The 26,791-nt window shown below is 44.3% G+C and overlaps 1 long non-coding RNA gene across 1 annotated transcript; it reads left to right on the top strand.

Annotated features, from left to right (window-relative positions):
- The first annotated feature begins 23,566 nt into the window (after positions 1 to 23,566).
- On the top strand, positions 23,567 to 26,305 carry LOC133047421 (uncharacterized). The gene is made up of 3 exons (XR_009690751.1): positions 23,567 to 23,657; positions 24,088 to 24,133; positions 25,910 to 26,305. It is a non-coding gene; the product is annotated as an uncharacterized LOC133047421 (long non-coding RNA).
- The last annotated feature ends 486 nt before the right edge of the window (positions 26,306 to 26,791 follow it).

Below are 26,791 nucleotides of genomic sequence, written 5' to 3'. Positions count from 1 at the left end.
ACAAAGCCACCTCGAAAGTCTTCCACAGGTCATACTGAGAGCTGCACGCTTCCTCCAGAGGCTTTCCAGAATCACTGGCAGTAGCGGACGCTGCCTGTGTTCCGCTCACATCCCCAGGGTACTCGCCATCATGGTATATTTCAGAACAGCCTTACTGCAAGCACCCACAGCTCTCCCTGCGAGGGCTTCAGCCAGAAGTGCAGGGCAGCCCTCAGGCCTGGACCACCTGACTAGAAGGAAGGACCCTGAAGCTCTGCACCCTCCCTCTGTGAAAGGACTCCAAGCTGTCTTTTGTGCTCTCATCCACAGTTCCTCAGCAGCACTGAGCTCCAGGTACCCCATGGGTAATCCACCCAATCACACTCCCTTGAGTCACTCCACCTCAAATCAACTACTTGGACTCAAATTTTCATCTCAAAGTTGACTTCTGCAAAAACCCAACTGAAGACCCTAGTGAATAAACAAAGACCAGAGATTAAAGTCAGAGTCTGGGTGCATTGGTCTTGGTGAAGCTGTCTTGCTTAAGCACCTCAAGGACTAGACATGACCTGGTGAAGAGGGATCTGGTGAAGAATGTTGGGGTGGCGGATGGGTGCAGCACTTCTAAGCTGACTTGCTCCCTGGGGTGGGATGAATGTGGGGGCTCAGATCCAGCTGCTGGAACTGAGAGAAAGTTGAGCTCCAGGGCTGTGGCCAAAGGCGGTGGCCACAAGAGACAGCAGTTATGTCAGCAGTGGGCTGCAGAGACCCGCCTGCAGGAGGGCAGTGCCCTAGCAGGAAAGCACCCTGATGTGAGTCTGGGTGGTGCCTGGATGTGCAGGCAGCCCCTGTGGTGGGGGTGTGGTGGGGGAGACCGGACTCCGGCACTGAGGCAGGGTAAGGGCCGGGGGCTTCCCTCTCTGAGGAGGAGCTGCTGGAACAAAGGAAACGGGTCCTAGGGGGCCTCTGGAGCTGACCAGGGTCTAACACTGAACTCAGGCTACAGAACAAGCAGAAGCTGATCTATGCCCGTGTCCCTGGGGCTACAGCTCTCTGGTTTGGATCCACGTCCCACCTTCCCAGAAGGTGGCTTATTTGGCCTTTCGGAGCTCAGTTCCCTCATCGGCAGCATGAAGGCTGTGCAAAGGTTTTAGCAACAAAATGTAAAGTTGGGGCAGGAGGTGAGTGTGTCCCTTCTCTGCTTGAGTAACTGGGGGCAGCCGGGAGCCGCCACGCTGCCCCTGGAGACAGAACTCGCTCTGAACGGAGAAGGAAGGTAAGGGTGATCTCAGAAACACCCATGATCAAGGAACTAATCCCGTCCTTTCTCGGTCATGCTGCTTCCTGTACCAGCTGACCGTCTCTGCTGAAGTGATGCCTCCCAGGCAGAGCCCGGAGGACGCAGCGGGGCTGAAGTCACAGCTCTTCCCAGGTGTGCCCGTGTGCGCATGCGCCAGGCAGGCCGCCGGGGAGCAGCCGTGGGCAAGGAGAGCTGCAGAGCGTCAGGGTGCCTGCCGGCTTGTGGGTCCCTAATGGGGGCCCCGCACGAAGGCAGGGTGATGAGAGCGAGGTCGCCTAAGGAGAAAAATAAACTGGGTTCTTCTTCCATCACTGGCATCTCTGATTGACCCCGGAGACTGGCTGAGGTCAAGGCTGGCGACAAGGACCGGGTTGATCCAGCAATGGAGAGAGGAAGAGCTCAACCAGATTTCAGCGCTGAGACAGTACATCTGCCAAGACCCGTGATGGGGGGCCACAGACACAGTGATGAACTCTGGGTGAGGCCCAGGTACCAAGTGATCAAGGTGGACTGCAGTGGTGCCCAGAGTGGATGTTGGCACCTGCTAGTTATCAGCCCTGTGTCTGTCTATCTGTCAAAGGGCTCCAGTGAGCACATGTTTGTGCCCCAGGTAACCGTTAATATATAGGACTGGTGGAATGTTCCATTTTCAAGATATACTTATCAAGCTAAATTTGTATTAAGCCTCTTAGACAGGAGAGGAGATTTCAAAAACCAGAGGACTCTTCTGAGAAATGTAGCTGCTTAATCACAACGCTTATGACGCTTGTTTCCAATATCCTTAAACTGACCTAGAAATCTAGAGAGGAATAGTTCAATCCACAGTACATCTTTGCCTTATCTTAGAGTTGACAGATGATTTTCCAAAATGATTTGGATGTCCCAATAAATTTTTAGAATATTGACAAATAAGTTGCTAACACATATAAGTCAACACAGAGTCTGGATTCTTTCAGCAAAGCTGGGAGATATCGGTCACTCTGAGAAGCCGCACTTCTGCCTTAAGCAAGGTCCCAGGAGAGGTGGTTATGCTCTCGCTCTGACCTCTTGACCTCCTGAATCCTCCCAGGTCTTGAAGAGCAAAAGCTGAAAACAAGGGTCCCTTCCACTGCTGCAACTGGCTCCAGCTGTAATCACCCACACAAGGACTAAAAGGTCCCCAGTGACATGGTGGGAGTACAGATATTTATTTTTAAATAAATTATTTTTTCTGGCTTAATCAAATAGCTTTTATAAAGTTTAGACCACATGCAATACACTAATCTCTAGAGGATTTGGCAAAGATTTATTTTTTTCAATTTCTAGTTTTTAAAAAATGTAGGCGCAGATTTGCTTAGATTAACACTGATTCTCAGAACCCCCAAGTTCAGCACAAAGGACAAGGTTAGATACACCAGCTTACACTGCTGAAGGCTTCCAGGTGGTGCAATGGTAAAGAAACTGCCTGCCAATGCAGGAGATGCAGGTTCCATCCCTCAGTCAGTCAGGAAGATCCCCTGAAGGGGGAAATGACAAGCCACACCAGCATTTTTGCCTGGAAAATCCAATGGACAGAGGATGGTGGGCTACAGTCCTTCCTTAGGAGCTCAAAGAGTCAGACACAACTAAGTGACTGAGCATGCCACGCTCACACACGCTGGTGAGGAGCCTGAGACAGCCTGAGCAGATCTCTCTGAGAGAAAGCTGACATGTCCTGTCGCCTAACCGCTGGAAGTTTAAGCCATTCTGCTGTGAAAGCAAACACATTTTGGCATCTAAACTCCACTATGAGTTTGGTTTGCAACTTGGTTTTCTAGTTCCAGGTTCACAAAGAATAAATAGCAGAGTTCAGTGCAGCCTTCAGTAGACAATCTCCCCTGTGTACCACAGCCAGAGGCCAAGTCTTCATCCAAAGGTGCTGGTGGCCAGACACTTCCCAACATGACCCCCAAGCCACTGGCAGCAGAGACGGGAAGAAACCCCTTGGAAATTCTGCTGAGAAAATGCTCCCTTTCATCCTAACACACATGTTCCTCCTGCCGGAAGAGGCTGTGTGCTTTGGATTATGTTTAAAGATGTTTAAAGGCAGTCTTTTGTGGGGGCGGGGAGACATTTTCAAACCCACCTGACCAATCCCATGTGCAATCTGAGTTTTTCTTCAAAAGGCTTTCGATTTCTTCTCTCAATATAATTTTCTTTGGGCCAAAGGCTGTTTTTCCTCCAATGCTGTGGGTGTCTAGTCCAGGAACTACTAGTATCTTGTCGATCATCACAGTGGACACTCTGGGGGTGACATAATCTGGGTTCATGCTGGGCCTGCAGTAGCGTTTGATTCACATCATGACTGCAAATAGAAATTGAGCCTGCCTGGGCGTATATCTAGAAAAGACAAAAAGTCTAATTCAAAAAGTTATATGCACCTCAGTGTTCACAGCAGCACTATTTACAATAGCCAAGACATGGAAACACCCTAAATGTCCATCAACAGAGGAATAGATAAAAAAGATGTGGTACATACATACAATGCAATATTACTCAGCTATAGAAAAAGAATGAAACAATGCCATTTGCAGCAATACGGATGGACCAAGAGATTATCATAACAAATGAAGAAAGTCAGACAGAGAAAGATAAATATATGTGAAATCCTTAGATTTCACTACATGTGAAATCTAAAAAAAATGATACAAATGAACTTAACTACAAAACAGAAATAGACTCAAAGACAGAGAATACAAATTTACAGTTACCAAGTGGGGAAGGTGGGGAGAGGGATAAATTAGGAGTTTGGGATTAACAGACACACACTACTATACATAAAACAGATAAACAATAAGGACCTACTGTAGAGCACAGAGAACTATAACAATCTATAATAGAAAATAATACGTAAAAAGAACATATACATATATGTATGTATAACTGAATCACTTTGCTGTATATCTGAAACATTGTAAATCACCTATACTTCAATACAAAAAAAATTTTTTTATTAAAATTAAAAAAAAAAGAAATTGAGGATGCAGCTGTGCTCCATTCCCATTGCTGAGGTACACTCCCCCTGCCCCCCGACCCGAGGGCCCCACAGATCCTGTTTATGAAACCTCTGGTCAGGTGGTCAGCTCTGTAACAAGCAGGAATGAGAGTCTGAGCTCATTACTTTCATCTTTTGCAATATACTTTATAAGCATATTTAATAAAAGCAACATAATATTCAAATAAAATTCAAGTCCCCTTTGTTCCCCTCCTCCTTTGCCTTCTTCCACTTTTCTCAACCCCCAGGAATACCCTCCAGAACACAGCTCTGTTTATTGTGTGTATACATACCCATCATCATATATAGTGTTTTTTAAAATTTTTAAATCATTTGTATTGTACTGTTTAAATTCTCTGCAACCTGTTTTTTTTTTCCTTCTGAGTGCTATGTTTTAGTGACCTATGTTAATAAGAGTAACATATAGAGACCTAGTTTGTTTTTAAACTGCTATTTTAACATTCTTGGACCTACAAACTTTGTCTCACACAGCTTTGCAAGAGATCTAGATCACAAGGAATGTAAATTTTCAGCTTTACTTGATACTGGTCATTTAATACCAAAACAGTTGTATTCATTTTCACTCCCATTAGTAGAAATCCAAGTTCCTATTTCGATGTTCTTTCCAACATCTCATCTTGTCCAGTTTAACATCTTGTAAACAATCAGAGGAATATCATGTGACATCTAATATCATGTGACATCAATTCATGTCTCTCTAAGTACAGTGAAGAGGAGAACATTTTGTGAATTTTGGTGATTTTGTTTGCCTTTTCTCTTTCCTGTTCGTAATTTTTGGTCCACTAAATAAAAATGGGGGTTTTGTTTTGTTGCTTTTTAATTTTATTTCCTTGTGGTTCTTAAATACTTTGCAATACATGTTACAAATATCTTCTCTGAATTCATGGTTTTTTCTTTTTAACCAAAATTTCCAGCTAAATTTTAATTTTGGCATCATTTAAAAATTACAAACAAACTTCCAAGTTTTTTCCTTTATGATTCATGCTTTTTTGAGCCTAAGAAATTCTGCTTAACTCAAAGTCATGAAGATAATCTGCACATTTCCTTCTAATAGTATATAAGTTGTGCTTCACATACAGTCTTCAGTAAGGTTCTAATTGAATATATTAATATTTACAAATAACTTGCTTTTTAAAAAATTTTTATTTACTTGTTTGGCTCTGCCAGGTCTTAGTTGCAGCATGAAGATCTAGTTCCCTGACCAAGGATGGAATGCAGGCCTCCTGTATTGGGAACTTGAAAGTTGTTAGCCACTGGACCACCAGGGAAGTCTATACAAATAACTCCCTCGAAATCCTACTCCCCCAAGAGTCACCACTGATATTCTCAACATCGCTTGTCCACAGTCCCCTCTCCCCCACCCCCATTTTGATCCTGCAGCTATCACACAAGGAGGGGACTATACTAGCATTCAGGCAAGCTTAAATAATTAATACTAGAACATCATTCCTCTTCAGGAAAATGCACATCAAAGCCATAAGGAGGTGTTGCCTCACACCTGTCAGAATGGCCATCATCAAAAAGACCACAAGTAACAAATGTTGGTAAGAATGTGGAGAAAAGAGAACCCTTTCACATTATTGATGGAAATGTAAACTGGTGTAGCTACTGTGGAAAACGATGTGGAGGTTTCTCAAAAAACTAAAAACAGAAGTACCATATGACCCAGCAATTCCACATCTGGGTATAAAGCTGAAAAAACCCAACACTAATTCAAAAAGATACATGCACCCCAATGTTCATAACATCATTATTTTCAGTTGCTATGATATGGAAAAAACCCAAGTGTCCATCAACAGAGGAATGAATAAAGCAGATGCCTCGTGCATGCTAAGCACGTGCTCTACCACTTTGAGCTACAACCACTCAAAGATATATGCTGTATGATATCACTTATATGTAGAATCTGAAAAATATAATGAATTAGTGAATACAACAAAACAGAAGCAGGCCTACAGATATAGAGAACAAACTAGTGGTTACCAGTGGGTAGGAGGGGGAGGGGGAATATTGCGGTGGGGGAGTGGGAGACAAAAACTATCAGATGTAACATGGGCTCAAAATTTCATAATTACTGTAAATGGAAGATTCCCCTTTAAAACTACATAAAAATATTTTTAAAGAATTAATACTAGATCTGGACACAATTTATAGAATTTGAAGTATCAAGCTACAGGATTTTCAAGTTAGAGAACATCATTTCCTTAAGCAGTATAAATAAGTAAAAAGAATGAGAAAGGAGAACCCTGTGAGGAGTTAGGACTCCCCAGGAACAGCCAGTTCTCCACGGTTTGGGAAACTATGGCATGAAGAACTGCCAGCTTTTGAAACCCAGGCACAAATTTTCCTAGTGTCACATCCAGCACACTAGGTTCATCTTGCTGAATGTTTTCAAATTAAGACTGTTGATATTGCCTCTAACAAATAATTTATCTTAATTTTGCCACAGAAGTACATAAAGAGAAACAGAGCCAAGTCCTAGAGAAGCTCTAACTAATTTGATAGAATGTGAATACCTGCGATCACTCTATTTTGGAGATTCTGTGGAAAGAAGTCATTTATCAAATTTCCTCACCACCAAAAAACAGGCTCTCATATCTGTCCTCTACATACACGAATATCACCCTTCAGTGTGTTAATACTTGCTGTTCTTTATGAAACTCATATGTAAATTCCTCTGTGGGTACATTAAAATTACATTTGATTTTTGAATTTAAAAATGATCAAAACTGTACACAGATCATGTTTATTAGCATGTGGGAGGAGAGCAAGCATTCATGCAGACCTTTTATAATACACAAAGCATGGATTTCTGCAAACATATCTGGTCATTACTAATTTCTGTGCTACAGTGGTTTGAAAACATTTTACATGATTAGAATATTCAGGGTAGAGTTCAGACAAAAATCGCATAACTGTATGAGATTTGGAAGAGCTGCCTAAGGATTAAGTCCTTCAATGAACACAGCCATGGAGCAGAATTCAGAATGAAGCCAGGCTACATGACAGCATCACTGTTCCACTCCCTCAGATCTGGAAAGGTCTTTCCTTGAGGACACTGCTGAGGAGAGAAAAGAGGAAATTGCTTCTATGTATGTTTCTGAGATGACTTCAAGGGGTTTTTTTTTAGTGGGCAAAAAATTTCCAGTCTGCCTTCTTTCTTTCTTTTTATTTTTTACATCTCATCTGAAAGACAGTGTGGTTTTCCACCAGCTTGGTGCTGTCACTACAGTCATTTTACCTGACCTCTTTTTTTCAGCAGGCGTAAGGCAAGGCTGAGTTCATACTTTCATGAAAGCCACTCTGCCATCTAAGCAGAATGAACGCTGTTAGAAGAGCACGCAAATTGTAATTAAACAAAAATCCAGCAGCCAGCAGTTTCTTTTGACCACAGCGGTTTTCTCCTCCCGCGCGTTCTGCTGAAACAGCAGCGCTGCTGTGCATGGCCAGGCATGGGGTTTCTGCTCGGCTCTGCTGTTCCTCTGATGAGAACTGTGCGTGTGAGGACGTTTTATTTCGTGCATGCTAAGGGTTGCATGCAGCTGGATTTCAAGTATCTAAAGACGTGGGCCCCTCCCGCCTCATCTCTTCTCACTATAGGGTCCAACCCAGGGCTGTCATGGGTGCTCAATTATCATCTTCTAAGTGAACGTGTGACCGCACAGGTCCCTGCTTTCTACATGAAACAGTGCAAAGTAGGTGGGATCCGGGTCAATTACAGAACAGGATCTGTGTGGTGCAGAAACAAAAAGATGAGCACAGGACTCCAACCAGAGGAAGCAGGAGCTGGTGTCCACCAGTGCCTTAGTGATGGTGGTTTAGATCTATGTAGACATAGGCCAGAGGGTATACATGTGTGTGTATTCACAGATAGTATGTGTTATGTGTTCAATTATACACACGGCCATGTAATGATTTCTACATTTCAAAGTGTTGTATATTATGTATACATATAGAACATATGGATAAGTGTATATATATTAGGGGTGTATGTTTATATGTGTATGGATGTATATGAATATATATATATGCATATTTATGGCTTCCCTGCTAGCTCAGCTGGTAAAGAATCTACCTGCAACTCAAGAGACCCTGGGTTGATTCCTGGGTTGGGAAGATCCCCTGGAGAAGGGATAGGCTACCCTCTCCAGTATTCTTGAGCTTCCCTGGTGCTTCAGACAGTAAAGAATCCACCTGCAATGCAGGAGATCTGGGTTTGATCCCTGGGTGGGGAAGATCCCCAGAGGAGGGCATGGCAACGCACTCCAGTATTCTTGCCTGGAGAGTCCCCATGGACAGAGGAGCCTGGCAAGTTACAGTCCATGGGGTTACAAAGAGTAGGACACAACTGAGTGGCTAAGCACACACACACACACACACACACACACATATTACAAATAATTTGCACAAGAGTTCCTCTTTTTTAATTTTTTGGCCGCACCAGGCAGGATCTTAGTCCCCTGCACTGGAAGCATGGAGACCCAACCACTGGACTGCCAGGGAAGTCCTCCGAGTCCCTCTTGACAACCATCTTTGTTTAGAAAAATACCTTGCTTATACACTTGTGGGCTGGAAGGAAGTGAAGTCATAGCTAAACCAGTGTGAATCTAAATATCCAGAAGAATTTGGGAGTCAAGAGAGCAGACGGGAAGCAGGTTAAAGAGAGGTGGATTCCACCAGGGCTTTCTTGGGATGGTTGTCTTGGGGGAACACAAAGAAAAGTGGCTGAATTTCATGTCTGTGTTGGTCCAAGCGGAGAAAAGATGCAGACAGTGGAACTGGCCCCCAAAAGAGATGTGAGCACAGCCAGAGCAGGCTTTTGTAACTGAGGGTGAACATGAACATGAGTCTATAAAATCTCAGTAAGTGAATCCGGGGCAATCATGAGAACTCTCCCTGACTTGGGAAGAAGGTCAAGCAAATTATCATTAAATCTTAGATGTTGCCAGCATGTCAACTTAAGTCTCTGGGTTCTTGAGACTTGAGAAGCCCTCACTTCATTCCAACAAGTCAGCTCGTGCGGGATCTTCCTGAGGCCCAGAGTGACAAAAGAAGACAACAGCAGACAAAAGAAGACAAAAGACAAAAGAAGACAAAAAGAAGACAAAAGAAGACAGACAAACACACTAAGCCCACAGCCTCTCCAGGGGTTGTTAACAATAGATTTTGAACTGGTAAGACCTACTTAGTAGCTCCAGCCCTAAGCTGGTGCCAAACCTGAGCAGGTACAGACCTCCACACAACTGTCCCTGATGCACATCTGTGCCCACAGGCCTCACCTGAGCAGCGAGGTGGGACTGGGGCTTAGGGGGCAACCTGGGGAAGTACGGCTGCTTAGTTAGAATGGTGATGGAGTCTTGTTACCTTCCCCCAGGGCTCTGTTAGTGCATACAGTAAACTTGCGAGGTAATTCTATACTTGCAGACAGAGATGGGCACTGCTCCTCTGTGACAAACCAGAGCACCGAGGCTTCAGCTTGCTCAGCGCCAGCAGAACAGGATTCTGGGGGAGGAATTACGGTTTCCCGTGTTGGGGTTGGTTCACTGGATACCATTGTCCTTCTCCACAAAGGGTGTATTGTGAAATGTTCACAACAGCACTTTTAGGAAGAGTTCAATGTCTATCTCTATCTTGGTGAGAATGTGGGTGAATCTCCATGAGGGGTGGCAGAGTCCCCCAACAGAGGGAGAGGGGAGTTTACACTTGCTATGTTGCCAGCTGAGCCCAAGACCAGGCTCTTCCCCAATGTCATCTGTGCTTTCTGAGAGAGGCGGTGACAGTGACCAGCTTCCTACAACGCGACAAGATAGGCACACAGGGTAGGGATTTACCCAAAGGCATCCTCTGGTCCACTTAAGATTTTGGCTCTTCATTCTTTCAGAAGTTTACCTCAAAAGAAATAGAACATAAACAAATACCAAACTCTGGTCAGTGATACAGATGTTGGAGTATTTAGCTGTGGAATGTTCTTATGCCCAAAGCTTGCTTTTTTCCTTTTTTTTTTTCCTTCATTAAAAAAAAATTGACATGTAGTTGCTGTACAATATTATGTTACAGGTGTATGATGGAGGGACTCAGAATTTGAAAGGTTATACTCTGTCCATAGTTATAGAATATTGGCTATATTAACTGTGTTGTACAATATATTCTTGTAGCTTATTTCATACATAATCGTTTGTACCTCTTAATTCTCTACCCCTATACTGCCCCTCCCCCTTTCATCTTCTCACTGGTAACCACTAGTTTGTTCTCTACATCCATGAATCTATCTTCTTTATTGTTATATTCACTAGTTTTTTGTATTTTTTGGATTCCACGTGTAAGTGATATCATACAGTATTTGTCTTTTTCTGACTTATTTCACTTAATGTAATACCACTCACATCCAGATGCCTCTTAAACACTCCAGTGGACTGTCTTCCTGAGTCCCATCCCTGTAAGTGCCAATCTGAACTCTGGGCACACCACCTCACATGCTGAGAGAAACCCCTGCCCAGGTTTCTCTCTCCTATACCTCCTGCCGCCACCTGCCTGTGACCATCCACTGTCCTGGATCAACAGGTGCCTCCCAGCCCGTCCTCCCACAGAGACTCACTTCACTCTAATTGAATGGAAGCTTTAAATGCCAACTCATCTTTAAAAAACATACATCTAATTATATCTCTTCTCAAAACTCATCAATGGTTTATCTCTGTGAAAGTGAAAGTGAAGTTGCTCACTCTTTGCAACCCCATGGACTCTAGCCCGCCAGACTCCTCCATCCATGGGATTTTCCAGGCAAGAATACTGGAGTGGGTTGCCATTTCCTCCTCCAGGGGATCTTCCTAACCCAAGGATTGAACCCGAGTCTCCTGCATTGCAGGCAGACTCTTTACTGTGTGAACCACCAAGGAATCCCATCTCTGTGGTTGGGACAAAATACAGCATTCTTAGTGTGGGTTGTATGGACCTCCCTTTGCTGCCTCTGCTGGGGTCACATGAACCTCTGTTCCGGCAACAATAGAAGCATCTTCCTACCCCAGGCCCTGTGTTTATTGGAATGTTCCCAACCATCCTTCCTGCGAAACCCCTACTCATTGTTTAGGTCTGAGCTTAAATAAGGCATTTTCAGAGGAACTTCCTGACATACCCCTCCACCATCTAAGCTATGTCTCACTGTTACTTTCTCCTACAGTAGAATTAGTGATACAGTTTGTCCGTCGCCCCTGCTAGAATTCAAACTCCCTGTGGGCAGGGAGCCCACGTGCTGTGCTCAACCCTGTGTCTGGGGACACAGCCCTGACACAAGTCCCCAGCACCCAGGAGGGGTCAGCTGATACACTTATCTGTTGGGTGAATGTTCACCTGTGCCTCAGGGAGAGGCAGTGTGAAAGGTGAAGGACAGCGTCCGAATCAACACGGCACAGTGATGACCTGCGTCGCTACCCCACCTCGAGTGTGAGCATGACAGGCATTTGCAGAATCATTCCTGTCCCTCCCGTCACCCCTCAAGCCTGCACACTCCCCACTTGCAGGAAAAGAGAAAGGGAGAAAGAGCATCCAATACCTTAAATGCCTGCTAAAAAGACTTCCTCTTCCTCACGAACTCACAGGCGCTTTGGGCAGTCTGCAAGTCCACAGGAATGAAAAGAAAAGGGCCTGAACTCAGAATCACACGGTCAGTGCCCCTGGCTTTGTAGCCCACTAGATTAGGACCTGACATGGATGGTTTTGTATCTTAGAACCTTCATGGGCCCTGCCTATGCTGCACACCTATTAGGAGACAAAATGAGCTAAAGTAAGTGAAAGTGTTTCTTATGCCATAAACCTACGATCACCACATAGAGGTGGGATACCTGTAGATTGAAGAATAGTAAAATGTTAGATATACTGATTTTGCTGTTTTTTTTATCAATGAACGATGTCAATATCAGTTTTCTTAATATTATCTTACTGTGAGAATAATGAACAACTTGATATTCTTTCCACTTTAAGGAAGATATTAAATATAGATAGGAACACGGTAGAAATGACTTAAATTTAGAAATATTACTTCCTACGTCAGCAATTTATGATCACCGTTACCCTACACAGCACTTAAATTGTGTAAGCACTCAACTGACCTGTAAGGAATAACTTTCCAGGTTATGCCACACTAAAATCTAAATTTTTTTCTCATACTACTTTTATAACAAACCAACTTTATTTTCCTGTTTGTAAAAGTAATATGCATTCATAAAAATTCAAACGATATAAAATATAGTAAGAAGCAAGAGAAAATTATTCAATATCTTTTCTTTACCTACATAAAAAAATAGGCAAGATTTGCAAGTAATTATAAATATGTCTCGTAACAGGCATCATTTGATGATAATTTTAAAATCTCTCATACATGGAATTATTTCAAAAGACTTTCCACATTTTAATGTCCCACATTTTAACTTATCAGCTATTAGTTCTTTTTGCTGATGTGTATTTGAGATCATTCTTTTTGGCTGAAAAATAAGAACTAAAATGTCCATTAGATATTTCAGCAACGATACAAAATATAGAACAACTAAGATATAGATATTGTTAGCAAAGGGAAATGACACAAGCATCCACAGTATTTCTTTTTTTTTTCCCCTACAGTATTTGTTAAATGTTACATTGAAGGGACAGAAATAAAGCTTCACAGCACATGCTAACTTTGCAAATTATTAACAAATACAGACATTATGCTGCATCTGTATTGCCACAAGGAAACAACTAAGATATTACTAATTTTAAATGCCAGGCTGTCAGCAAGAATGAAGCTGAAATCCAGGGATGTTCCAAGAAAAGGCAGAAACATGCCTGGAGCACTGAGTAAACTTTCAGGCTGAATTCATGTGAATCACTGGACAACCCCGGGTTTCTAAATTCTTTTGCAGCCTACGTGTCAGGAAGACTAAGAAAGGGCTACTCCTGTTCTGTACCGCCACCTAGTGGACAACGGAACCCACGCTCCGGCACATTGCTCGCCCCAGTTAGATAAGGAGCTGATGAATACTGTTTGGGACAGAGAAGACGAATTCGGTTTGGACTTCAAATTTCAAAATGCCTGGTTAGTGAAGCAAATCTGGTATTTCATCATCTTTGATCAGCCAGTACGAAAGAATAAGCAGCATTTATAAGCTGCATCTTTTCCTCTTTTCTAGCATTAAAAATGCATAAAGGTGTTGATCTCTCCACTGAGTTGCCATTAATAATTAACTTTTTAAAATCTCTTTTTGTCCTCCTTCTCCGGCTCTTGCTACCTATTTCATAAGTCTTTGATACCAGCTTCAACAACTACACCATTTGTTTTAAAGCAAAGAGCAATTCAGGTCCCCTTGCAAAGTATTTCAAACTGTGGGAGCAACACATGAGTGGATCCTGACATCAATACAGGGAGTCTTGTTCAGCATTAAAAAATAAAATATTCATTTTTTGAGGAGCCTCCACACTGTTTTCCACGACAGGACCGCACTTCTATGAGAAATAATCCAAGACAGTCGGACTCCCAGAAGCAGGAGCGGTGAGGTGGAGGTCAAGTTTCGGTTACAGGAGATGAAGAAGTTCCAGAGATCTGCTGACCAACACTGTGTTTGTAGTTAACTGCACAATACTGTGCACGGAGCGTTCTAAGAGGGTAGATGTCATGTTGAGTGTTATCACAATAAAAAAAGCGATCATTCAGGAGGGCTATGAACAACAAAGAAAAAAAGAAAAACAGACTAGCTTGGAATCTAAAATGTCAACCAGCCTCCCACACATATGGTGACTGTAATTCTCTGAAACCTGTTACACGCACGTGTGTTATATGTCTTCTGGCATGAGGTTTTTCATCCTGTGGGACAAGTTCAAAAAAGTTCAAAAGGCCCTGCTCTCTTGTTCTTAAAAAAGAACACCCAAATTACAGATAAAATCTGTTATATTGCAAATTGATTAGGGTTCCTTGTATGTAAACAGCTTCCCTGTTTCTGAAATAGGCGGTTTAAGATGCCCTGAGCCAGGTAACCACCAGCATCCCGAGCACAGAAGTGGAACTTGGTTGGCCAGTCTATCCTTTGTCTTTGATGTGAGGACGTGCCAGATGGTCTGGAAGCCTTGGTGATGGGATCCAGCCTCTGGAGCCGGACAACCATGGTTTTGAATTCCGAAGCAGATGCTTCTCACTGTATGTCAGCCTCTGTGGTCTCAGTGTCCTAATCTGAACATGAAACTGTTCATGCTTACTGAGTGGAGCTGTCATGAGAAGCAATGCAGACCGGTGTGCCCAGCACATGCAAGTGAAAGTGAAAGTTGCTCAGTCGTGTCCGACTCTTTGCGACCCCATGGACTATACAGTCCGTGGAATTCTCCAGGCCAGAATACCGAAGTGGGTAGTCTTTTCCTTCTCCAGGGGATCTTCCCAACCCAAGGATCAAACTCAGGTCTCCCGCACTGCAGGCGGATTCTTCTCTAGCTGAGCCACAAGGGAAGCCCAAGAATACTGGAGTGGGTAGCCTATCCCTTCTCCAGCGAATCTTTGGAAGAAACAGTCAGTGTTGCACTGGCATCTTTTCAAACAGTTCTTTGTCTTTCTTATGGCTCCAGGTTTCTACAGCTTAGAACTGCAAATATCCCTACAAGAATTTAAAACCCGACTCCTAATCAGGATTGCTTCTCCAGAGCAGTCCAGTGAGAGCCTGTACTCTGCATTCTCTGATTCTGTTTATGACTGTGTTTACTGTAAATCTCAGTGGAAGTGTTTTCCTTGTTGCTGCAGGGCCTTCTATATTTTACAGAGAACATGGGTCTCTCATGTTTTTTCTTCTCAAACTGGGATACCATCCTGGGGGGAGTGACCACCCAAATGGAACCGCGGTGTCTCCTGTGAGCAAAGCAGGCCTGGGGAGAAGATGAGCACCCATTTCTTTATTTGCTTTAAACTGAGGGGGAACTGACATAGAACTTCACATCAGTGTCCGGTGTGCACCACAGTGACTCCACAGTTGTAAATATGTGAGACTGTCACCACGGTGAGTCTAGTTAACATCCATCACCACACGAAATCACACATCTTTCTTCTTGTGATGACAACTCTGAAAGATCCATTCTCTTAGTAACTTCCAAACATGTAGCACACTATTGTTAGCTGTGATCACAGCCTTGTTTCCGTCCTCAGGACTCATCTGTAACTAGAAGTCTGACCTTTGACCCCCTCTCCCCCTCACCCACCGCCCCGCCTCTTGGCAGCACCAGGCTGCTCTCTGAATCTGAGTCCAGCTGCATTTATGCCCCTTCCCTTCAGTCTCTCCTCAACCTCTGCTCCCTCCTCTTTGCTCCTCCAACCCCAGGAGGACCTGAATGGACAGAGTGTCACTAAAAATAGCACCTGTCTTGCCTCTTGGTCGTGGGGGAGCTGAGAGTGTCCTGATGAAGAAATGAGCAAAGAAGAAGCTGTGAGGGGAGCGGGGTTGCACTAGCGTGCAGTATTTTCATGTCATGAATCCATCTTGGGAACGTTAGCAACACAGGCAGGCGGTGAAGGCACCGGGGTCTGCCGCTCACCAGTGGTGCAAACTTGGCACGTTAACAGACCTTGTGAAGCCTGTTTCCTCGGCTCTAAATCGCAGAAAGCAGTACCTCCCACTCATGGTAGATTTGAGAATTAAACGAGTAATGAGAGTAGATGTGCTGAAATAGATCCCAGCCACAATAAGTACTGACGACCGACTGAAGGTTTACGTCCCCCTACATTCACAAATGGGAGCCTACTCCCCGGAGTGATAGTATTTGGAGGTGGGGCCTTTGATTTTGTCATGACGGTAGAGTCCCCACAAATGGGATTGGTGCTCTTATTAGAAAAGACAAAGATCTCCCCCAACCACGTGGGGGCACCAAGGGAAGACTGCCATCTGCAAACCACGAAAAGGACACTCAGCAGACACAGACCTTCCAGCAACCTGCTTGTGGGCTCTGGCCTCCAAAACTGTGAGAATAAATGCTTGTTGTTTAAGCCACCAGTCTAAACAAAGGTCTGTATGGTCAGCGCTATGCTTTTCCCAGGAGTCACGTGAGGATGTGAGAGCTGGACCATAAAGAAGGCTGGACACCAAAGAATTGATGCTTTCAAACTGTGGTGCTGGAGAAGACTCTTGAGAGACCCTTGGACTGCAAGGAGATCAAACCAGTCCATCCTAAAGGAGATCAACCCTGAATATTCATTGGAAGGACTGATGCTGAAGCTGAAGCTCTAATACCTTGGCCACCTGATGCAAAGGGCTGACTCACTGGAAAAGACCTTGATGCTGGGAAAGATTGAAGGCAGAAGGAAAAGGGGATGACAGAGGGTAAGATGGTTAGATGGTATCACTGACTCAATGAACATGAGTTTGAGCAAACTCTGGGAGATTGTGAAGGACAGGGAAGCCTAGTGTGCTGTAGTCCACAGGGTTGCAAAGAGTCGGACACAACTGAGCAACTGAACAACATTATATTGACACAGATGGACTCCAGGTCTCATAATTAGGTGTTTAGTTAGCGTGTATTTGAAAATATGTAACTAGCACCTCAGATGATTAATCATGGAAATGACAGTGTTTGAGACAACAGAGATGTAAATTAAAAGTGAAAAGCTGAGCTGATTCAAAGAAAAAACACAGTAATATAGGAAGTACTCAACATTGACAAAATTGTGAGCACAGGATATGACAGACTTGGGTGTGAAACTCTGTTGGTTCTGGTGGAGTCTCTTCTGTGGGAGAGTCCTCCTGTGGGGCCCACAGATGAATTCTCATAGAGAGCCCATCACTGGGCTGGGAGGGGTCCGGGTGCCCCTGGTCTAGTCATCTTTGTTGTGCAGACAAGGTCACAGCTAGAAAAGTGCCCTGGCTGGATACTCTGACTTGGTGGAGGGCCTCCCCGGGGCTGAGCTTTCACACAGGAAGTAGCAGCTGCTGGTGGTGCTCATGTGCAAGGCAGGCGGGTTCCCCAATAGCAGCACCTACCACTGTGGTCACCAGGCCCTCATGGCCCCAGATGCCAGCAGACAATGTGGCAAAGAGGAGCCCAGATTCAGAGGCCTGGGATGAATGTTCTGGACAAACTGGAAGGGTGGAGGGAGAAGGCAGGGCAGCCTCTGCTTTCTAAGAGCCAGAGGTGCAGCCACTTCCGGGAGGGGTTGGTTAAGGGAGGAGGAAGTGTCCCAGTCCGTGCAGGCTCTGGCTGGCGTGAATCCCAGGAGAGGAGCCTTGGGGCCTTGCTCTGGTGGAAAGCCCAGGCACCAGGGCAGGAGCCGGTGCACCTGCTGTCCTCAGAGGCCTGCTGGGATGCTAGAAAGCTTGGTCCTGGGCTGAAGGCTGAGTGGAGGGTGGAGGGAGGCAGGTCCTACATGGCTTGTGAGTCTCACTACTAGGCTCACGGGCGAGCCTACCTTCCTGGGACCATGCCTGAGGAGCTTTCTCAGTGTTCAACCGGAACCAGATGGGGTGGGGTCCCCCGAGAGCAAAACCCTGGGGACTAGGAAAGGCACCTTCCTTCGAGGACAAGGACCAAACACGGCCAGTCTCTACACAGGGTTTCTCAGGCAGCTGCCATCAGCTTCCCTGACCAGAGTTACAGGGTGGTTGGACCAGGGTTTAGTAACACCAGGCCCCCGGGCATCTCCACCATCAGCAGGAGACCTAAAGAATGTTAAGATAGTTCCAAAAACTAAAACAAGGCATAGAACAGACCATGAGCTTACCAATGCCAAAGAAACATCCAAACAGCAAAGTGGAAGAATAACTGTCCAAGTCGTTGACATTACAGCATTTCTGATTATTCCTTATGAACAGTCAACTACAGAAGGAACGTGTCAGCCAGTTTTCTAGCAAGCTGAGATCCTGGGATGCCTGGAAGGATGACGGTAGGGACCTCTTTGGTTCCAGAAACTGCTAGGTGGTACTTTTCCCCCGATTTTGACTGTTTTGGTAATACGAGTTGAAAGATGAAATATTATTATCACAACCTCATGGGGAGAACCCCAACCAAAGAAACCTGAAACATAAAAATGCTTTTTCCCCCTTTCTTAGATTTTAAATGCTAGTGCCAAACATTCAAATGCTGTGATTTAAAAAGAAATATTTTGCCTTTTAAATTTATTCCTGGGATGAGGGGAGGGTGATGTTTTTGCTTTCGTATGGGACTGTCTTTAAAATGTCCATATGAAGTTCTTCAAAAGCAAAATTTTTACTCTTGAAAGGAAGAAAAAAATTTGTTCCTCCACCCAGTACTCAGGTCCCTCAGACAAGGTGCTCAGCCTGCCCGGCCAGAGGTGGCCTTGTGAACAAGCCCATGGTGTGTGGCGGAGACAAGATGCATGTGTGCAGAAAGCTTGCCACATGGTCAGGACTTAATGTGCAGCAGCTATTAGCTCTTGTTTTTTTGTAAACCTGAAGCAGGTTTTTTCTTTTAAGAGTCCTGCCTCCCATGATCTGTGGGGAGAGGAGGGAGAAGGAAGGTTGACAAGAGTGATGGAGACAGTGGAAGAGGCATGTGGGCGGAGTTCTGTGACCCTTGGGAAAAGAAATCATAAGCTGCCCACATCACCTATGTTCCCTGTCCTGCCAACTCAAAACCAATAGAAACACACAACCTCTGGGAACGGAAGACAAGAGAAGGCAGAGGGAACCTTGAGAGATACCGAGGGAAAATGATGAGAAAAACTGACTCTAACCCTAGGTTTCCAGGGAAAGCCTCCATTTGATGGCTTATTTGAACCTCTGCTGTTTGAAGGAAGACAAATCACCAGAAAAAGCAGAGAAACGGGGTGAACAAAGGAGGGTGAGAAAGTCATATATAGACTGGGCACCAGAGAGGTAAGTGCAGATGAAACGATAATCCATGAAAAGGTAGCAATTTTTAAAATGTGTGTAGGTACATACAATTCTGTGAAATATATTCCCAATGGCAATAATTAGAGGAGAGTTTGGCATAATTAGAAGATATTCAGTAAAGTTTAAAAGATGCTTAACTTCAGTTAAGTACACAAAGCACTGCTGAATTAATGAATCTAACAACATTCATTGGGAGTCACTGCGTGGTTGCAGTGTCCTTGGCTCCGGGAACAGAGCAAGGAGGGAAGTAAATGTCTGTTGCGTGTCTAATGGTGACAAGTGCCACAGATAAACATGCAGTAGGGGGCTGGGGTCAGGGTGGCCTGAAAGGAAGCAGAGGGGAACCCTTTGGCCTCTGGGGTTGGGGAGTACCAGGCAGAGCAGCAGTAGCTCGAGGGCCCTGGGCAGTGGGTCAAGGGGCAGGTGGGCAGGAAGCCAGAGTGATGGGAGCGGGAGCAGAGGCAGTGAGGGGAGTCAGGGTCGGATCAGAGAGGCAGGCTGTGTGGGACAAGGCAGGTCCTTTTAGTCTGGCTGCGTTCAGAGTCAGTGGGAGGTTTTGAGCAGAAAAGCGATAGGATCTGACTTTTCATCCTTTTTCAGCAAGGACCCCTCCAGCTGCTAGATTAAGAATCAGTGTGAGAAGGTAAAGGCTGTAGCCACAGAACATTGAGTGGGCCACTTAATCACCCAGCAAGAAGCACCAGGGCTCCAGGAGAAGGCATGGTGGGCAGGCTTCCACCTGTCCTTTGGGGCGGTAAGGCCAGGAGGGAGGAGGGGGTAGGACGGAGAGCAACCCTGGCTGTGAACACAACCAGAATTCTGGTTTCGGACATACTGGGGTCGAGTTTTATATTACACATATCTTTCTTTTCTCATGTTGAATTCTCCATCCACGTTGGAGAGGAGGTGCTGTTTCTTTTTTAGTATTACCATCGAACAGGAACTGAGGGTTTATGTAACAGTCTGGCGGGAACTGAAACCAGGGCAGGGTTGGGGGGGCGGGGCTTGGAGTGTTTCTGTTTAAACACAGGGAGACAGATGGACGTCCCACCATCCCATCTTCCTTCAGCAAGAACTCAACTTGCCATGGGCCTTCATGAGCCAGCCCTGTGCTTCCAGCATTTGGTGCTGCAGGCTTTAGCATGACATCATTTTGGAGGGAAGCCGGCATGACATCATGTCCTCAGGCCCTGCTGGGACAGGCAGCCCATCGTGGGCCCTGGACACCCGGCAAGCTTGTGCTGAGGGAGCCTGACACTCAGGCAGATCTGTCCCCTAACTAAGCAGGTCACTGCCAGGGGGCAGGAACTGCTTGCTGCCTGGTTATGCGCTGGGCACTCGACTCTGGTCCCTCTCCTGCACGTGCTGGTGTCATCTCTGTGCTACACGGAGGCAAAGGGAACTCATGCAAAGGGTGGACGTTGTGTGCTGGGCTGTCAGCACTGAAGTCCCTGGTCTCTGACCCCAGAGTCTTGTTTTTTGCCAGCCTCTAGGAAACAGGAGCAGGGCAGCTAGAGTCTGAGTTGGGTGAAGTCTCAATCTTTCACACCTGTGGGCAGACCGTGCCTCTCAGAGGGGCTGTGGGAGCCCCACTCGGGTGGAGGGGTAGCACGGGGTGAAGCAGGAAAGCTGTCAGAGCAGGTGGCCCGGCCTGCCGGGAGGGACTGGTCTTCTTGTGGAGACCTGCTCCTGAATGGAGCACTTGATGGGGCAAGTGAACAAAACTGATCCCGAGGAACGGAAGGGCTTGGGCGAGTGTTCAGTTTGTCTACACAGTGCTCCTTTCCTCCCTCATGTTGTAAACGGGAGCCTACTCTACAGTCCTCAGGATTGAGTAAACGAAGGGACAGGTGGAAAGATCATTTTCAGAATAAAGGTAGCAAATAATGGCTGCTGAAAACCAAGGGAATCCTTGTTCCCGTTTGTCTAGGGAGGGATGAGTCACCAGGCCACGAAAAATGCGACCTTTACTTTTACAAACAAAATCCATTTGCACTTATTTTTAAGAAATTGAAGACTGGCGAGGCTGCTGGAGTGCTGAGCCTCCCCACTCACATCATTACTGGGGAGCCCCCTCCCTCCTCTGTGGATCTGATGCTCAGAGGCCCCAGCCAGAAGATACCCACAGCAGGCGCTAGGGAGCACAGGGCTCTGGAAAAGCTGCTGACCAGCTAAGGGAACATAGGTCAATCTTTCAAAGATGCAGAGCATTAATTTAGAAACGTACCAAATTCCTGCAGAATTGCAACTCTAACCTTTATACTATGTTCAGTGCAATCCCTCGTCCCCTATCGGAGTGCATCCTTTTAAGTTGATTTCAACGTTGAAAAGGGAGGGCTAGCATGACAGTGCTTCTAGAACCATCAACACAAAGAACTCACAGATGAATCAACATCACAATAACTTGTGGGAGTGAGGGAGGGGAAAAGTCCTTCCCCCCAGGGATTTCCTCAGATGTCTGTCCTGGGTCTCCTGCTGGTCAAAATCTGTTCTTAGAGGAATGAAGGGGCGGGTTGGAATGGTGCACCATGACAAATGATACAGAAGTACGCCAATGGCGATCTGGGTCTTCTGGTCTCGTGTTATTTCCCCCAAGAAAGAAGGAAATATTAAATCCAGTGCTTATCTTTATCCCTCTGAACACGCTGCCATCCCAAAGAGATAAGAAAATGGACATATGATGAAATGTGGAGATCCCAGCAGCCACTTTGACACGAAGTAGGGAGCTCTGACTTCCACAAACACAGGTGCTTCTGTTTCTCATTTTGCGTCAGCCGAGTTAGAAAAATGTCTTCTCCCACACACAATTTTCAACATTTCTTACTTACCCCTTTTATGCACTCTTCCAGGTGTTCATACTGAAGGACAGGAATGATGTCACAATCTGAAATCCGGAACTCTGGCATCCAAGTTAAGTTCTAATTATTTCCATCTTCTCTTGCTATCATGTCATACAACAAAAAATACAGTAATTGCAAATAGCCTTTGAATCAGATCTCCTGCAAAAGAGGTGGTGAATCCATGGAAGCTTCCAAATACCTTTTTATTCCAAATATCCCTAAAATTCTCATCTGGATTTTACATTCTGTTTTCTGCTGCCCAGATGAACTTTTCCTCTCTGTATCCACACACAATCTAAGGGGCTATTTCCTTTCCAAACATTTTTCTTCTTCAAATTCACGTCTCTTCTTAAAGATACATACTTTCTACTCATCTCCTTGGAAAAGACACTGATGCTGGAAAAGACTGAAGGTGGGAGGAGAAGGGGACGACAGAGGATGAGATGGTTGGATGGCATCGCTGACTCAACAGACATGAGTATGAGCAAGCTCTGCGAGTTGGTGATAGTCAGGGAAGCCTGGTATGCTGCAGTCCATGGGGTCATAAAGTCGGACACGACTGAGCAACTGAACTGAACTGACTGAACATCTCATACCAGTCAGAATAGCCATCATTAAAAAGTTCACCAAAAAACGTATAAAACTAACAAATGCTAGAGAGGGTATGGAGAAGAGGGAACACTCCTATACTCTTGGTGGGAACGTTAATTGGTGCAGCCACTATGGAGAACAGTATGGGGTTTCCTTAAAAAACTAAAAATAGAGATGCCATATGATCCAGCAATCCCACTCCTGGACACATATCTGGAAAAGACGAAAACTCTTAATTTGAAAAGACACATGCACCCCAGTGTTCACAGCAGCATTATTTACAATAGCCAAGACATGGAAACAACCTAAATGTCCGTTGACATATAAATGGATAAATGAGATGTGGTATATTTATACAAAGGAATATTACTCAGTCATAGAAAGAATGAAATAATGCCATCCATTTGCAGCAACATGGATGGACCTAGAGATTACCATACTAACTGAAGTCAGACAGAGATAAACATCATATGATACCACTTATATATGGAATCTAAAAAACAATACAAATGAGCTTATTTATAAGACACAATATCTTGTAATAAACCATACTGGAAAAGAATCTGAAAAAGAATACATACATAAACCTGAATTTATATATATATATGCATACATATGTGTGTATATATATATATAGGACTTCCCGGGTGGCTCAGTGGCAAAGAATCTGTCTGCTAAGCAGGAGACCTGGGTTCAATCCCTGGGTTGGGAAGATCCCCTGGAGAAGGAAATGGCAACCCATTCCAGTATTCTCACCTGGGAAATCACATGGACAGAGAAGCCTAGCAGGCTACAGTTCACAGGGTTGCAGGGTCAGACAAGAGTCAGACAAGACTTAGTAACAAAACAATAGCACATATATAACTGAATCACTTTGCTGTACACCTTATAATATTCACAACATGTAAATTGACTATAATTCAATTTAAATATATATATATATACCCTCCACCTACTCACTGAGTCTTTTCTTCAAGACCATTGTTAATGCAACACACATCACACCCCACTGGTGACCATCGTGTTCCTGCAGCTAATGCAGAGAGGCCGGCCCCAGACAGGACTTCCTGGTAAACTTCTCAAGGCTTCCTTCTAATGTAGCACAGTTTCCCTAGAACACAGGACACTCCCAGAATGTGCCAATTCTGAGCCCAGACCTCCTATTCTTCCTCTCTTGCTTGGTGTAGATGAAGCCGTGCAGGGGGGACATGGGCCCCATCCTCCCCTCCCCCACCCCACCCCCAACAGCATTCTTCATCTAAGGAAGCCCAGCCTCTCTCTCAAGTTCTCGGCTCTGGGGCAATTGTGAAATTGGCTCTAATGATTAAACAAAAAATTCTCTGAGTCTCTTCCATCGTCATCCACTATGAATGCTTTAGAATGATTATATATGATCAGCACTGTCAGCCATCTGCAAAAGAATCTAAACAACCCACCAGCACTGTATTTCTATGATTAAAAGACAGATCTGAGTTTGAAACCCTTGTGATTACTTTGCAGGAGAAAGATATTATCAGGAAGAAGTCTAGAACTTGACTCAGGCCAGGTAAGTGTCTCTGCTCATTTGGTGATGACAACACATTCTGCTAGATGTTCAGTGTTAACGATGTAAGATTACTGTATTGTGTAACCAAAAGAAGGAAGTGCTCATTCTTCCTGTTTTCTGTTTTAGGACAAAATGGAAAGATCATCTTGTTCTTATCCCATTTTTCCCTTACCACAAAGTGAAAATAGCATGTAAAAGTTAATGTAATAGCATGTAAAAGTTAATGTAAAAGGCAAATAAATGAAGTATATCCTGAGTCCCTTAGTACAACAGATAGTTCTACAGCAAAAGAAGACTTTTGTCCCTTTGATTTACTTTTCTAACTATGGATGGTTGCTTTTATTACTGAACATTTAAAACAGTGTCTCCAAAAAAACCTCCATTATATGTCCCAAAGGAAAGAGAACAGGTTCAGTTCAGTTCAGTTCAGTTGCTCAATCGTGTCCGACTCTTTGCAACCCCATGAATCGCAGCACACCAGGCCTCCCTGTCCATCACCAACTCCCAGAATTTACTCAAATTCATGTCCAATGCCATCCAACCATCTCATCCTCTGTCGTCCCCTTCTTCTCCTGCCCTCAATCCTTCCCAGCATCAGGGTCTTTTCCAATGAGTCAACTCTTCGCATCAGGTGGCCAAAGTATTGGAGTTTCAGCTTCAACGTCAGTCCTTCCAATGAACACCCAGGACTGATGTCCTTTAGGATGGACTGGTTGGATCTCCTTGCAATCCAAGGGACTCTCAAGAGTCTTCTCCAACACCACAGTTCAAAAGCACCAATTCTTCGGTGGTCAGCTTTCTTTATAGCCCAACTCACATCCATACATGACCACTGGAAAAACCATAGTCTTCACTAGATGGACCTTTGTTGGCAAAGTAATGTCTCTGCTTTTTAATATGCTGTCTAGGTTGGTCATAACTTTCCTTCCAAGGAGTAAGTGTCTTTTAATTTCATGACTGCAATCACCATCTGCAGTGTTTTTGGAGCCCAGGAAAATAAAGTCAGCCACTGCTTCCACTGTTTCCCCATCTATCTGCTATGAAGTGATGGGACCAGATGCCATGATCTTAGTTTTCTGAATGTTGAGCTTTAAGCAAACTTTTTCACTCTCCTCTTTCACTTTCATCAAGAGGCTCTTTAGTTCTTCTTCACTTTTTGCCATAAGGGTGGTGTCATCTGCATATCTTTGCATCAGGTGACCAAAATATTGGAGCTTCAGCTTCAGCATCGGTCCTTCCAATGAATATTCAGGGTTGATTTCCTTTAGGATTGACTGATTTGATCTCCTTGCAAGTCCAAGCGACTCTCAAGAGTCTTCTCCAGCACCACAATTTGAAAGCATCAATTCTTTGGTGTCCAGCCTTCTTTATGGTCCAACTCTCACATCCTTAGGTGACTACTGGGAAACCAAAGCTTTGACTAGACAGACCTTTGTTGGCAAAGTAATGTCTCTGTTTTTTAATATTCTGTCTAGGTTGGTCATAGCTTTTCTTCCAAGGAACAAGTGTCTTTTGATTTCATGGCTGCAGTCACCGCCTGCAGTGTGATTTTAGAGATGAAGAAAATAAAGCCTGTCACTGTTTTCATTGTTTCCCCATCTATTTGCCATGAAGTGATGGGACTGGATGCCATGATCTTAGTTTTATGAATGTTGAGTTTTAAGCCATTTTTTTCACTCTCCTCTTTCACTTTCATAAAGAATCTCTTCAGTTCTTCGCTTTCTGCTATACGGGTGGTGTCATCTGCATATCTGAGGTTATTAATATTTTTCCCAGCAATCTTGATTACAGCTTGTGCTTCATCCAGCCTGGCATTTCACATTATCTGGGTAGACTTAACCTAACAAGAGCTCTCAGTGAGTTTTCATCAGCTGGTAGCAGAAGAGGACATTAGAAAGAGAAGCAGGAGAAGATTTGACACCAGGTGCTGACCTTGAAGATGGAGAAGACAATGTACAGAGATTAGACTGGCCTCTGGGACTGAGTAAACCCTGGCCACCAGTCAGCAAGGAAGCTCAGTCCTACAGCTGAACAAGCCAGATAAGAGTTCAGAGGTGAACTCAAGAAGAGGACCTGGTCCTGAGTTTGTGAGAATGTGTTTGGCTGCAATGGAAAACTAGCACAGTAATTTGCAGCCTTCAAGTGGGGCCTGAACCAACTTGATGCATCAAAAGCTACCCAGCAAACTTTGTTTTTTGTATAAAAAATTTAATTGTATAAAATTACTTTTTTAAACAAAAACATGAAACATTGGCATCTATTTTTGAATCAATTAAGTTATGAAACCATTTTCTTTTGTACAATGCACAGTGGCAGTGAAACAGTGTGAAGTGTAGTGAATACCTACAGAATTTAGTTCTCATTGTTGTATTTCTCCAAACTTTGTGTCTGTATATGTGAAATATAATTTAAAAATTGAGTTTATAGTGATTTTTTTGAAGTGCACCAGTCTTCACTGTTATTATCTTTATAAAGGACTTGTCTTAAACTTTCAAAAACAAAAAAGAAAAATAAAACTATGGTACTAGCATAACTTTGCTATATATTTTTAAGTGTTTTTATGTAGAACAATTTGAGTCAGCCCTCAAGCAACTTCCCTTGTTTTCGTATACATGAATTTAGGGAAAATTGTACTCATTAAAAAAAATAAAAAATTCC

Source organism: Dama dama, chromosome 27, assembly GCF_033118175.1.
Source record: "Dama dama isolate Ldn47 chromosome 27, ASM3311817v1, whole genome shotgun sequence".
NCBI lineage: Eukaryota > Metazoa > Chordata > Mammalia > Artiodactyla > Cervidae > Dama > Dama dama.
Note: the sequence above shows the minus strand (reverse complement) of the source record. Positions and strands in the feature narration are given on the sequence as shown.